Source organism: Meriones unguiculatus, chromosome 1 (assembly GCF_030254825.1).
Source record: "Meriones unguiculatus strain TT.TT164.6M chromosome 1, Bangor_MerUng_6.1, whole genome shotgun sequence".
NCBI lineage: Eukaryota > Metazoa > Chordata > Mammalia > Rodentia > Muridae > Meriones > Meriones unguiculatus.
The window spans coordinates 38,441,318-38,454,889 of record NC_083349.1 but is presented as its reverse complement, the minus strand read 5'-3'; the positions used below and the strand labels follow the sequence as shown (position 1 = coordinate 38,454,889).

Below are 13,572 nucleotides of genomic sequence, written 5' to 3'. Positions count from 1 at the left end.
TGACCCAAAGGAAGTTGATTTAATTAACACAGCAAAGGACAGGGCTGCTGGCGGCCTGCATTGGTCGGCTGCATTCTCTGGAGACTGCCCGGGACAACCCTTTAAAATGTTGTTCAAGAAGAAAGTGCCAGGAAATTATGTTGGGAGAGCCCAAAGACAGGAAAAAGGCTAAAACAGAAAAGCAAATGGGATGAACATCAGAAGAGGGTGAAAACAAGGAACAAGACAGGAGCCTACCACAGAGGGCCTCTGAAAGGTTCTGCCCAGCAGTGTATCAAAGCAGATGCTAGATTATAGCCAAACTTTGGGCAGAAGGCAAGGAACCTTATGAAAGAAGAGGGAGATAGAAAGACCTGGAGGAGACAGTAGCTCCGCAAGGAGAACAACAGAACCAAAAAATCTGGGCCCAGGGGTCTTTTCTGAGACTGATATTCCAACCAAGGACCATGTATAGAGAACCCCTAGAACCCCTACTGAGATATGCCCCATGGCAGCTCAGTCTCCAAGTGGGTACCCTAGTAATGGGAACAGGGGCTGTCTCTAACATGAACTCAGTGGCTGGCTCTTTGATCACCTTCCCCTGGGGTTAGGGGAGAGGGTCAGGGCAGCCTTACCAGGCCACAGAGGAAGACATTGCAGCCAGACCTGATGGGACCTGGTAGGCTAGGATCAGATGGAAGGGGAGGAGGGCCTCCCCTATCAGTGGACTGGGGGAGGGGCATGGGAGGAGAAGAGGGAGGGAAGGTGGGATTGGGTGGAGACAAGGGAGGGGGGTACAGCTGGGATACAAAGTGAATAAATTGTAATAAATAAAAAAAAACTTAGAAGTAAATATTTAAAAAAAAAAAAAAAAGCAGTATTTGACTAACAAGTGCAGCTGCATCACAAGGCCATGATCTATCGATACACTAACACTGAGTTGCTGTGACTCACAGACTAAAGACTATGTTCTGGCCTGTTTTTCAAACCACGGAAGTTTATCAACGATGCCCAAACAGAAATGATTCAGGCTACTCAATTACAGGACCAGGACCCAGGTATACTACCACCCTTGCACTAAAAAAAGCTTCCCATTAGAGAACACAACCAGACCTAGTTTGTCTGTGTTTGTTTCTCTATACAGGTTGGTTATCCTGGAACTCACTATGTAGATCAGGTGGCTTCAAACTAAGAGATCCTGCCTCTCTCCTGGCATTAAAGGTATATGCCACCATCTCTCGGCACAGGGTTCTGCCTCACAATAGAGATGTGGTGGTTAACACTCACATACATGCACATGCATACACACACACACACACACACACACACACACACACACACACACATGCATAGATGGCCCTCCAAACAAGAAGCTCTAAGTTCAGTGCTAAGCTAAGGGCAGTGGAGAAAAAACATGAGTCAACAAGGAACTGTAGCACATGATAGGACAAAGAAACTGGATTGGTGGATCTGAATTTATGCCATCATTCAATTTCCACGAATATAACACACTTTGCATTTCTTTTTTTTTTATTTTCTAAATTTTTTTGTGATTTTTTTTTATTTTTTTATCAGTTACATTTTATTAACTCTGTATCCCAGCCGTGTCCCGATCCCTCATTCTCTCCCAGTCCCTCCCTACACTTTGCATTTCTTAAAAGCCCTATCAAACTGGCTCACCCAAACGTAGACTATGGGACCACTCCAACCAATTCCCTCAGCTTGAGGTGTGTGCTAACACCCACCTCCGAGCTCTGACACTGAATGGCAGTGCACTGCCCACAACCGAGGTGGTGGGGGAAACAGACCCAGGGCACGATAAGGCATATACCACCTTCTCTCAAAGCATGTGGAACCTCAGCCAGGCAAAGTGGCTGTCTTACACCTTGTCAGCAGTTGCCCTGATGGGCACCAAGACCACAGGGTCCTGGAGTTGAGAGACAGTTCCGCCTGTGAGCAAGCCGTTACCAGCACTATGATGGTGGCCGGACTTTGTGTAGTTAACCCAGAAAGGATTGACAACCTGAGAAGCATAGTCAGTCCAAATATCCCAGACTCCATAACAGTGGCAACAAGAAAGAAAGAAAAGACTAGAAGGTTCCAGGTCAGGAGAAGAAAATGTGCTCACTGGGCAGCTAGGAAGTTCGCAACTGGCTGACCCTGGTCAAAATGACTGTAGGTCAGGTCATGAACAATTAAGCACCAGGGGCTTGTGAAATCAGCAGTTGTCGTTCCTAAGTAAAAAGATGCTGTGACCCTTTCAGAAAAGACTTCGCATCCTTCATTTGGCCTTGTGACCTAGACCACCTTCAAATACATCCTATTACCTCTCAAGATGCTAACTCAACACCAATAGCACTTATTTATATTTGATTATCAATAGTGAGTAGCTTTCAATGCATTTCCCATTGAGCAATTAAGGCCACACCTTTAACTTCAGAAGTGCAATCCTTTAAGCTTCATATGGAGACATTGTAGTCAACAAAGTATAATAATGGCTTTTTCAAAAGGGAAAAAAAAACCAAAAACATAATGAACTTTCCTAATTTCTTCTCAATTGGGACACAGGCATGTTTTTCTGCTACTTACTCAAACTTGCCAAACTACTCATTCTTCAGGAAAGGGTATTCGCACCCATAACAGAAACCATTATAATGCAGAAGGAAAGCCAGTAACTAGGAAAAAACTTCCAAATCAGTAACTGGCTCACTCAAAACACAGTGTCCAGACCTGACCAAGAAGACATCTGGTTTGCGGTGCAGTAAGTTGTGTGTTTTAAGATACTTCATCAAACTGACAATTCCTTTCTCAGTGACTCAATATGAATTGTCTTACATTGCAATTCTTTCCAGCAACAATATCCCATATAACAAGTTCAAGCCCAGTCTGAGCTACACGGAACACCATGGCAGACAAGCAAACAACTAAAGTCCTTATTGAACACAATTTAACTTCTATCTGAACTAAGATGCAGTCCCGGTATGTCTCGTGTAAAAGTTCACCATTTTCCTCCTTGTGACGAGAATGTCTTGTTACAAATCTACTACAGAGGGAATCTACTAATAATTTCTAAACAAATTTGTCTCACAGATCAAAGGACTGGTTTGTAAGGAGATAGTAATTACATTTTCTGGGTCTGTTTTACTTTTTACTAAAGCCTCATTTATCTATCTGATGCCGTGTGCCTTATCTTGTTTAAAAATGCAATAAAACATTTGCTGAACATAGTTCTTGACAAACAGCATTAAAAGTTTCTCAAAGGGAACAAAAGAACACACAAGAAATCCTTACCATGCTTTTATCCTATGATTCACAAAAAAAGTCTGAATGTTTCCAGGAACTTGCTTCTTAGGGAAAAAAAAAAAAAAAAAAGTGCACTTCTACAATATTGCAAATCTGCATCCTGTTTGAAGAAAATGCAAGTAAAGCTAACATTTTTTTACCCAGAGTTCCTTATTTGGCAGAAATTTATCACAAATACTACTGAGCACACCATATCTTGGACAAATGAATATGGGAGATGAAAAGACAGAAGTCTCCCTAATAAAATTCAGTACAGTAGGCTTCTAAGCTCAAGTGAAAACTATTTAAACACTTAAATAACTGCCAACGAAAGCAAAGTGGAATAAAAGAATAAATAGGGAAGGAGGGGGTAATTACCGTCTGGAAATAAGGACAAAGAGGTTCTTGTCCCTGCTCAGCCATTAATTTACTACATGACCTTAGCTAATTAGTGAGCCTCTCCAGGTCTCCACTTCCTCGCTTTATCAGTATTTTTAGGATCCCTTGGAGCTACAGGCCAGGACATGTAAGCGGTGCCCAACACCCTGACTCACATTCACCTTACCCACAAGAGCCAGAGTTAACTTTATAGCTTTAAATATCCGAGTCTGGATTTCCCTCAAAGGCAATTTGTAAAATGTCAGCTGACCCCGTGTCCACTGCAAGTGGTGCTTACAGGTTCACGTTTCACCCCTACAACAGCTGCCGTTGTGAGAGCGCATTAACAGTCTCATTGGAAATATACTTCTTCACAAATGGAGAAGATGAGTGATTTTACATAGTCTCAGCTGTGCAGCTGCTCCGCCCCCACCCTATCCTTATGCTGACTTTGTTGGGCTTTGGAGACAAACCCAGACACCGCCCTCCTGAGTGATGCCCTGTACCAGACAGCCCATCCCTCTAGTCAATGCTCACAGGCCAAAACCAGTGGAAAGGGTAGATGCCCTGACAAGGGAGATATATCACACGCATTGACCAGGCTGCAGTCCAGAACACCTGCTTTCCTTCTGAAAAAGGCCAACAAACGCAAATCTATGGCTGACGGCAGTCTGATTAAGCTATCATTTTTACCTATTTATAGCTTGTTTTAAACTACAGTATAAAATACCTTTGGATTGCCAGTGTCAATTCAATAAGCTGCATATCCGTAGCAAACTTAATTGACCTCAGTATATTCAACCAGCATTTTAAAACCTATCTCACAGATGAAAAGATTTAGTGATTTGTCCAGTAGTAAATAAACCCTTTTCAACTGCCAAAACCTTCTTTCAAATCCATGCCTGACTTCCCACCTTCAGTTTTGCTGGGTGAAGTAGCAGGCCAGTAACCCCAACAGTCATGGTGGTTGTAGCAATACGAGGCCAGCCTAGCCTACACAGGGAGACCTGTCTCCAAAGATAGATAGATAGATAGATAGATAGATAGATAGATAGATAGATAGATAGATAGATAGAGTGATACTTCTTATGCCACATTTCAGTCTCTACTATTTTGTCTGATTTAACAAATAGTATCAGAAACTGTTCGACTGCCCAACCTCCAGTGAGGCTGCCCTCCTAAAGAAGCAAAGGCACAATGGATCTCTCATTCATACACTGATAAGATTGGTATTGTTAGTTTGCTTGAGACCCCCGCAACACTCATTTCCTTAGCTGCAGCCTTACTCATCTTTGTCGATGGAAAACTTACACAGGGATATCCCGCCCTCTGGCTTCCCTATCTGCAGCCACTCCTTCACTTCCCTCTCCCACTAACACAAAGTGTCTCCGAGAGTGCTGAGTCCTTCCAGAATGCCTGGCACATGCTGAGTGATTTACAAGTATTCCGTGAATGGACCCACGGCAGACGGATTGATGGGTGCATTGCTAATAAATATTTCAGGGCACTTTGTAACGCATAGACATTTACAAATGTGGGACTCGGGCTGTACATTCAGTAGTGACTATGGCCCTCTCTTTCTGAAATGCGGCTCATCTATCTCAATTTCAGAAGCTTGCTCAGAGGCACACAGCTAGTAAGTGGAAACCTTTTGATTTCATAGCGGCTGACAAGCCCAGTCTTCTTTGCCCATATTCTTGGTAACTGTGAGCGCAGGCTTCACCGTGTCCCCTAGAGCATAACTGGGTCGCTGCCACACTCGGCTCTCCCATGATTTAACACTTCGGGAAATCCACTGGCTACAGGCTAGATGAAGAGAGACGAGCCCGTCCTCAAACAATTAGTCATGGAACTGCTACTGCAATTCCACAGAACTTCACAGGGGCCCGAGGGAGTCTTTAGATCCCAACGTGTTGTCTGCACACTAACACACACAGGTACACACACTCACCACTTCTCAGCTTACTCTCATCCACAGGCTGACAAAGGGCAGGTGATGGCTCAGAATTCACTTCTAACCTTAAGTTTCTGTCCTGTAAGGACAAAAGGTAGATAAACAGTATGGGATAGAGTGAATTTAAAGTCAGAAGATATATTTTCAGCTCCAACCCACCATCCTACCCATAAATAAGGAGAGTCATTCAAAGACAGAAGACCCCATCATGAGCTGTCCTAAGTTTACTAAATGAACATGCCTGGTGCACATCCTGCTCTGCCCAGAAATGCTAACTCAAAAGGATCCTTTCACAGATGATGAGGGATACACCAAAGTAGGACTCCCAGACCAGGGCTAAAGGTTCAGGCCTTCTTAATCTTTAGGGATGTATAAAATGTGTATGTATTTGGGTTTAGCGGACATTTCCAACAGATAGATAGGCCTGGTTGCAGAGGGAACTCGGGCTTTCCTGGGCTTCTCCCGCCCCCTCCTCCTTTAAATTCTCTTTTTTTCTGGCAAGGGCTCTCAGAACTTCTGCACACCTTCAGCCTGTGCAACCGTGCAGCATCACAGTAAGTCACGAGCACAAGGGAGTCCGAGACAGTGCGAGGTTCAGGAGCCAGCAATTCCTAAATCGCTAGGCACTCGGTCTTTAACCCCAACTGCTGATGAAAGGAGACGTATATCAAAGTCTGTTTTCCTAACCTTCAGCGGAGGATTTAAGTGAGGTGTTTCCGCCCCTGAGAGACAGAGAGAGGTCTGGTGACAAACATCAACCCTCAGCAGAGGGTCCGCAGGCAAGTCAGGACCTTGGTTTTATTGCTGGAGGGTAATAAGCAGTATTGAGTGCAGCACCTCAGGGCACTCGCAGTGAGAACCCCATTCTTTGCCAAGACCTCCCAACTCTGCGGGGGAAACGCTGGGTATAGGGTCCCCAGCTTTAAAGATGCCCAGCTTCTGAAGCCTTACCACAGGGACCAGGTTCACACTGACTCAGGGAGACAAAGATTTGCACCCCCCACAAAACTTTACCCAAGCGCGCGCTCGCAGACGCCAAGGCTCCACAATGCACATTCCATCAATCTTTCACTGCGGTCCGCGTCCCCCACGCAGCCTTTCCAGAAAGTTTAGGGCTGTTCACACCGACTTTAAAAGGTCCATTGTTACCCTCCCCGGGAACGCAAAGTGGTCGAATTGGGGGCCAAACCCTTATTCCCAAGGATCCTTTTACGTGGAAGAAGGCTGAGTCTCAGAGCGCGCTAGGGGAACCCCGGCGAAGGCGGACGCTGCGACCCACAGGATGTTGTGCTTCCCGGCAACAACGCCAGCGCGGGGACGGCCGGGCCTCCAGGACGCCAAGGTGCGCAAGCCGGGTCCGCGCCTTCCCGGCTCCCAGGACCGCCAAGGAGGCGGGGTTCGGGACCCGCAACCAGGGGAACCTTACCTTCCCCTCCCCCTCCTGGCGTCGGTAGACACTCAGGTGTCTACGCGGTGGCCCGAGGAGCGGGAGCGGAGCTCCTGGCGTCCCCGCGAGCAGATCTCCTCTCCATGGCCAGAAACCCGCGTCCCGATGCTGCTCTGAACCCAAGGCAGCCGCAACCACCGCCGGAGGAGAAGCAGAGCTGCCGGGGAGTAACGCTCCTCCCTCCGCCTCAGCGGACACCTCCTCCAGCCAGCCCAGCTCGGCACTGTAGGAGCCTTCCCTCCCGGAGGAAGAGGAGGGGAATCGCCGTCTGGACGGCGCGAGCCCGTGCGGCCGCCGACACAATAGCGACAGGGCGCGTTCCCGAGCCGCACAGGTCCCCGATCCCAGGGCGCCGCGGCTCGCTGGGGTCTCCCTCGGCAGCCACCGGCCACACAAGCGCCGGCTCGGCTGGGCCGAGAGTGTTGGCGATTGGGCAGGCGGCCTCGAGCTAAGGGGGCGGGCTCGGGGGCGGGACCACGGTGGTGGGCGGGGCTTGTCGTCGGAGGGCCGGGAACCGCGGAGGCTCCTCCCACCGCGAGCTGCTGATGAGGGCTCAGCGCCTCCAGCAGCCTTCAGCGCGAAGCGCGCCCGCCAACTCTGCCGCGGCTCCCAAGAGGCGCCCCAGGCTTCGGCTGCTGAAGACTACCTGGGAGTCGCGGGACCGGGCTGGGCTGAGCCTAAGTGCTCCTCAGGAACCCTAGCTGAGCCTGAATCGGCGCCCTGTGGTCTCCCACAGACCTGAGCCTGCGGGCCCATCGCCAGTAGCCATCTGACCGCGCTGCTGGGCACCCATCACCAGCATGGTTAAACGGGATCTTCTGCCCTCATCACCCCTAGCTGAGTCTGATACTGCTTTCCTGTCAACTCTTGACGAGGACGACTTGAGCCTGCGGGCCCCCATCACTCAAAACTGAGCCTGCATCTTCTCCGATCTGGCCAAGGTGTTGAACCCCCATTACCACCCCCGCCCCAGCCCCAGGAGTGAGCTCTATTCTCTTCCCTCCTCACCCAATAGCTGAGTTAGAGATTATCTTTCGTCGCTCCCGAATGAAGCTGACTCGGTACCGCATCAACCCCCAATAATAACTCGCACTGCCTCCCACCCCAAACTTCTGTCCCTCGGGTCGCGGCTCCTCGACTGCCCCCACCTGGTCAGCTGGGTTCATAGCCCTTCCCCGCTGAGACAGCGAGCGTGCTCTTGCCTTCAGACTGTTCCGTTGGGAGCTTGGAGCAGCCAGAACAAATGTATTCTGGGCCAGAATAAATATACCTAGGTCTGGCCACGCCTTCTGCCCACGCTACTCTAGAGTGCCTGAAGCTTTCAGGGGGCGGGGACGCAATCCTGAAAGCCAATCCTCAGCCCACCCTACACCAAAATACACTGGCAGGGTGCCGGGCCGCTCTAGGAGGTTGCTCTCCCCGAGGAAAAAGCCTTGCCTGCAGCAAAGGGCACGACCTAGCCTGATCGTCAGACCCACGAGGTCCGGAGCTAGTAACAGCTGCAAGATTGCCAAACCCGGACAGTCATCACCCATTTAATTCAGAGTTGGCAGTGTCCCCTCTGGGGAACTGTCTCAGTGAATACTCTACAGAAAGGATTTTTCATTTTTTCAGGGTCGCTTTTTTTTTTGTTTGTTTGTTTCCTCCCCCTTCCAGTAACAATTCAACCATGGGACCATGACACACCAGCAGACGGGAAGAGGAATACCCTATTTCCAAGGTCTGGTTCAGGACTTTGTAGAAGAACTGAGTCAGTGTTTCCAGACTGGGACAGATAAGAATCCTGAAAAACTTGGATTCCACTCCCTCCCCACCCCCACCCAACAAAGCTCTATGAACTGAGTCAGGGGTGTCTGAAAAATGCAGATTCTGGAAACGCTCCGAGAACGAATCCACAGTTAACTAAAACTTTGGAAAGACCCAGCCCCTACCTACCTCTGAGATATCACAGCCATCCGCCCTCTCCTGCCCCCCCCCCCACCCCTTCGCTCCTCTTCCACAGAATCCAGATTCCCAGCAATCTACAAGGCAGCTCCTAACTGTCTCTCACTTCACTTCCAGGGCATCAATGCCCTCCTCTGACCTCAGTGGTAGGTACGCAGTCATACATGCAGGCAAAGTACCCATGCACATAAAATAATAAAAATAAGTTTTAAAAAAGAGGAGAGGCAGGCCACCCCAACATATCCCACACATGTAAGGACCCCTCTGTTTCAAGATTCTAATCCTGGAACCTACTGGGTGTGGAAATGGTGTCTAGGAAGGGTCCAGGAAGAAATCTCACTAGAAGCTGACTAAATCAGTGAAATTGAGTTCGAATGTCAGATCTCTAGAACTAGAGGACTCCATTTGTTGTTCTGCTCTACCAGTTTGTGGCAATGCAGCTCTGATGCACCCTGCATCCTGACTTGTGCCAAATTCATACAAAATGACTCTCTTCTGAATCCTTATTAATCACCAGGCACTTTACTTGGAGGTCAGATAATGTTATATAAATCCTCCTGAAAGTTATTGCGCCAGTTTTAGAGATGTGATGGTGAACCCGGAATTTTTAAATAGCTTGTGCAGAAGTGTAGTAGAATTAAGCCAGCCAACTACTCCGCAGCTAAAAATAGTCAACACGAATCCACATAAACTATTTTAATAGAGGTTTTCATCATATAGAGCTCTTCCTCCATCTGTATTCCTTGCCAACAGAGGGAAATGGATGCTAAGAGTGGAGGAGGCTAGGGAGACGGAACTCCTCTCAGTTTTCATGTGAAAATAAAACTACACTTAAAAACTAAAGTCTATTAACAAGGGGTGTTTGGACTTTTTTTCCCCCATCGGCTACCTTTGAGAATTTTATATACTTTGCTTTAGATGTTCATCTGGAACATGGAAAACCAAAAGAAACTGATAAGAAAGAAGCTACAAAGGAAACAGAGTGGGAGCACACAGCAGCAATGTCAGTAGTGGTTCCTAGGGAAGGAGGCTGTGAGACAGAGTGGCGGGATGTCCTTTAGGCCTGTCCACCAGGAGGCACCTGTAGTTGGAGGGGCCCAGAAGCATGTGGGAAAGGAGGAGCTCCCCATGCCCACCACAAACACCATTGGAAGCTTCCTGGCTAGCATGGCCCAGCAAAATGACTGGGTCTAAATAGGCAGGAGTTTGGACACTCTTCTGGAACAGCCGTTGGACCTGGCCCATTCTGATATTTGATGTCCTCCCTGCTATGTTCAAAGCATCGGGAAGAGATGCTCAGAGCATGTCCCTACTCCCATAGCTGTCATGACTATGCCTTCACCATCTTCAGGCAGGAAAGACCGTTGTCTGAGAGTTAAGATTCTCTATTCAGATTGCCTGGGTTAGAATCAATGCCCACAGCTCACTACTATAACTCTGGACAAGAGGCCCAACCTCTGTGGGTTGCATATTTGCATTTATAACAGTAATGGTACCTAGCTGGCAGAGTCATTGTAAGAACTAAACACGGTGATACTGTAAACAGCGTAACTATGTCACTCATAAAGTCCCATCAATTTCTGCTACTGGTATCTATGATTTTCTCTTCTTTGGCTCCCCATGATTAGGCTAAACTGGAATATTAAATCAGATCACTTTCACTGTGACTTTTTAGGGATGGGGTACAGAAAACCGGCTGCTCTTGGAACCCAGGCCATACCTGAAGGGCACAGATAAATAAAAAACACTGCCCACATGAAGTTAGAGTATTCTAATATTAAGAAGTGGCACCCACTCTCTAAACATGCTTCATTTCTCAAGTTTCTGGCCTCTCTCTCTCTCTCTCTCTCTCTCTCTCTCTCTCTCTCTCTGTGTGTGTGTGTGTGTGTGTGTGTGTGTAACTCTTCCCTTAGCTCTCTGAAATAGCAACCCTCATCTTCCATAACTCGATAGCCCTGATCACTACCACAGTTGCCATTTCTTCTCCTGATGACTAGCAAATGTCACCTTCTTAAGGTGAACCATACAAGGGTTAGCTTTGGCTTCCCCTCAGTGCCAATGACTCGCTCACATGCTTCCTATGGCCCTTATCTTCCTGCTTTGATGCCTCATAAGTCTCAACCCAAATGGTCCCATCCTGCCCACTGCCCACAGTTGGTGGGCTGGACACCTAAAGCCTCCAAGAATCATGACTGACCTTTATTCATTTCTACAGCCTCCGATTACAGAGCTCAACGAGTGATGCTGCCTGCCAGGTGGTTGAAAATGGAGTTGCCCCTGAAAGAAAGGAGGGTACCTTATGTCGAGACAGGGAGCATATTTGGGCACCTGTGTTCGGCATGTCTATCACTGCCACCATCTTGCAGTTCCCAGCTTTAAACCTTGAAGACAGACCACCACTTCACTTTCATCCACCCTTTTGCACCTTTCCTCCAGCCTGTTAGAACTTAGTTCCTTCGAACAACTTTCACCATGAAGGTCAGAATGAGCGTTCTAAAGTTGTGTTGTCCTGGTCATCCTTGTTCCTGTTACCGCCAGTACATGGGTGTGGAAATGACTCATAAGAAAGGTGTTGATAGGCCATTTCCCATCCACACCTTAATTAAAAGTTTTAGAAGCATCCCCCCTCCCCATTTACTGCATGCAATAACATTACAGAATGTTAGTGTGACCTTTCCCCACCATGGCCCAACTGTGTGCCTACAGACCATCTTTTCTTTAGGTATTTCCTTGTGTCCAGCCAACTACATTCTCACAGTTTATTGGCTCCTCATGAAGGCTGCTTGCTTCCTGTCGAGCTTGCTGGCCATTTGCCCTAACTTATGATGTAAGAAATCTCTAGAGTGATTAAAACTCTGACACAGTCTTTCCACAAAAAGGAAAAACATGTATGTATTCATTTCAAACCTCCAAATTCTATTTGACGAATAGGAATTAAATTAAATCTATTTACCATAAAAAAAAAAAAAGACAAAAAGCAGGCAAACAAACAGGATTTCCTACTCTGAGGAAAACTCAACCTCACACAGCATGTAAAAACACGGCACACAAAATATTTTGCTGTGGTTGTGGTAGTCAGAGAGGGCATGCTGTATCAAATGGATCTGGGTGTATGCAAATGTGCACACTTGGAGTCCAGAAGGGATCTCTGGATCTCTCACTGAACCTGGAGCTCGCTGATTGGCTAGACTGGCCGGCCAGCAAGCCCCTGTGTTCCTCGAGTCTCCGCCTCCCAGCACTGGTGTTAGAGCCACACAACCGCACCTGGTTCCTGACCTGAGTGCTGGGGATCAGAAGGCAGGTCCTCCGGCTGTGCAGCAAGTATGTCTCCAACCCCCATAAAACCTTTTCAAATGACTAGATTTTCCTTTCTTTTCTCTAGTTTCTTTTCTCTTGCATGACTTACACGGTCACTTTTAGGGGAGTGTTATTCTTTGCTGCTGGCACACAGACCTAAGCATCGGAAAAGGACATCTCTCACTGACCCTCATTTCACAGTTGAGGACTGCCCTTGAGGATGGTTATGGGTTGTTTCAGGTCACTCCACCTGAATGAAGTTGCTTCTGTAGCTTAATTTGGATTGAGCTTTTCCACCAGAGATACCTAAAATGCATACAACTTCATCATTCCCGTTTGCTATGTAATTTAATGATATCTGTAAAGAGAAAAAAAGACCTAAGAACTATGGCATCTCTTTAATATGCTCTCATATATATATATATATATATATATATATACAATATACTGAGAAATTTCTAATAAAACAATGAATTTGTGTAAGAATTGAGTTATATGTACATACATATTTGTATATAGAGAAACGTGTGTATGTATATACACACATCTACATATATATGTGTATATATATATATATGTATATATATACTCACACATATGCTATAGTAGCAGTGGAGAATCTAAATTAGTTTATTTAATGTAGTTCTTTCCCATCCAGACTGAGGTTAGCTCCTCTAGGGAACGGGTCTTTATAAAGGTTAGGAACTAAGACTAGTGCCTCCAAGTCTGGGGTTTCCTGTCTCATCCTGTGACCCCCAGCAAGAGTTCCTGCCTTATGTTGCCTCCTCCACCAAGCCCTTCAGCAGCTTCCAAAACTGTGACTCCCTTTCTTTACCAGTAACCCCAGGAGTTAGCAACCAAAAGAAAAGTAACCCAGCCCATAAATCTCAACCTGGAATAAAGCCAATAACCTGAATCATGTGTTATCATTTTATTTCTTCCTTCCTTCCAGGCACCCAGAAAAATAAATAAATAAATAAATAAAATAATAAATCCACTCTGCCTAGAAAGGTTAAGAATCCTGCATAATTAGAAGGGAAACATGTAATTTCCAGTAATGTGTCACTATCAAAATTACCTCAAAATGTATTACACAAAGGTTCTCCATGTTTCCCAAAGTTATTACCGAAAACCAATTTAAATGCAAAAGTCATATTGGATTCCCTCAACCTGACCAAGCCCTTTGGGAGGGAAAAGAGTTCTCCAGGAATTGTAAACTCACCTTGACTTGAAAAATCACAGTTAACAAAAAATTATAAGTTACCATTCTATTAAATTCCACAACTTTAAA

The 13,572-nt window shown here is 46.6% G+C and overlaps 1 protein-coding gene across 5 annotated transcripts in view; it reads right to left on the bottom strand.

The window, feature by feature from the left end:
* Positions 1–8,275, bottom strand: part of Cemip2 (cell migration inducing hyaluronidase 2) — an 81,431-nt gene extending 73,156 nt beyond the window's left edge. The window contains exons 1-2 of one of the 5 annotated variants that reach the window (XM_060387436.1): positions 7,020–7,471; positions 5,591–5,672 (exon numbers count right to left, since the gene is read on the bottom strand). The gene's annotated coding sequence lies outside the window, so the exon portion shown is untranslated. Of the gene's footprint in view, positions 1–5,590; positions 5,673–6,117; positions 6,157–7,019; positions 7,472–8,188 lie in introns of those variants that run through there. The other 4 variants (XM_060387444.1, XM_060387447.1, XM_060387430.1 and 1 more) reach the window with 4 other exon arrangements.
* Positions 8,276–13,572: the final 5,297 nt, after the last annotated feature.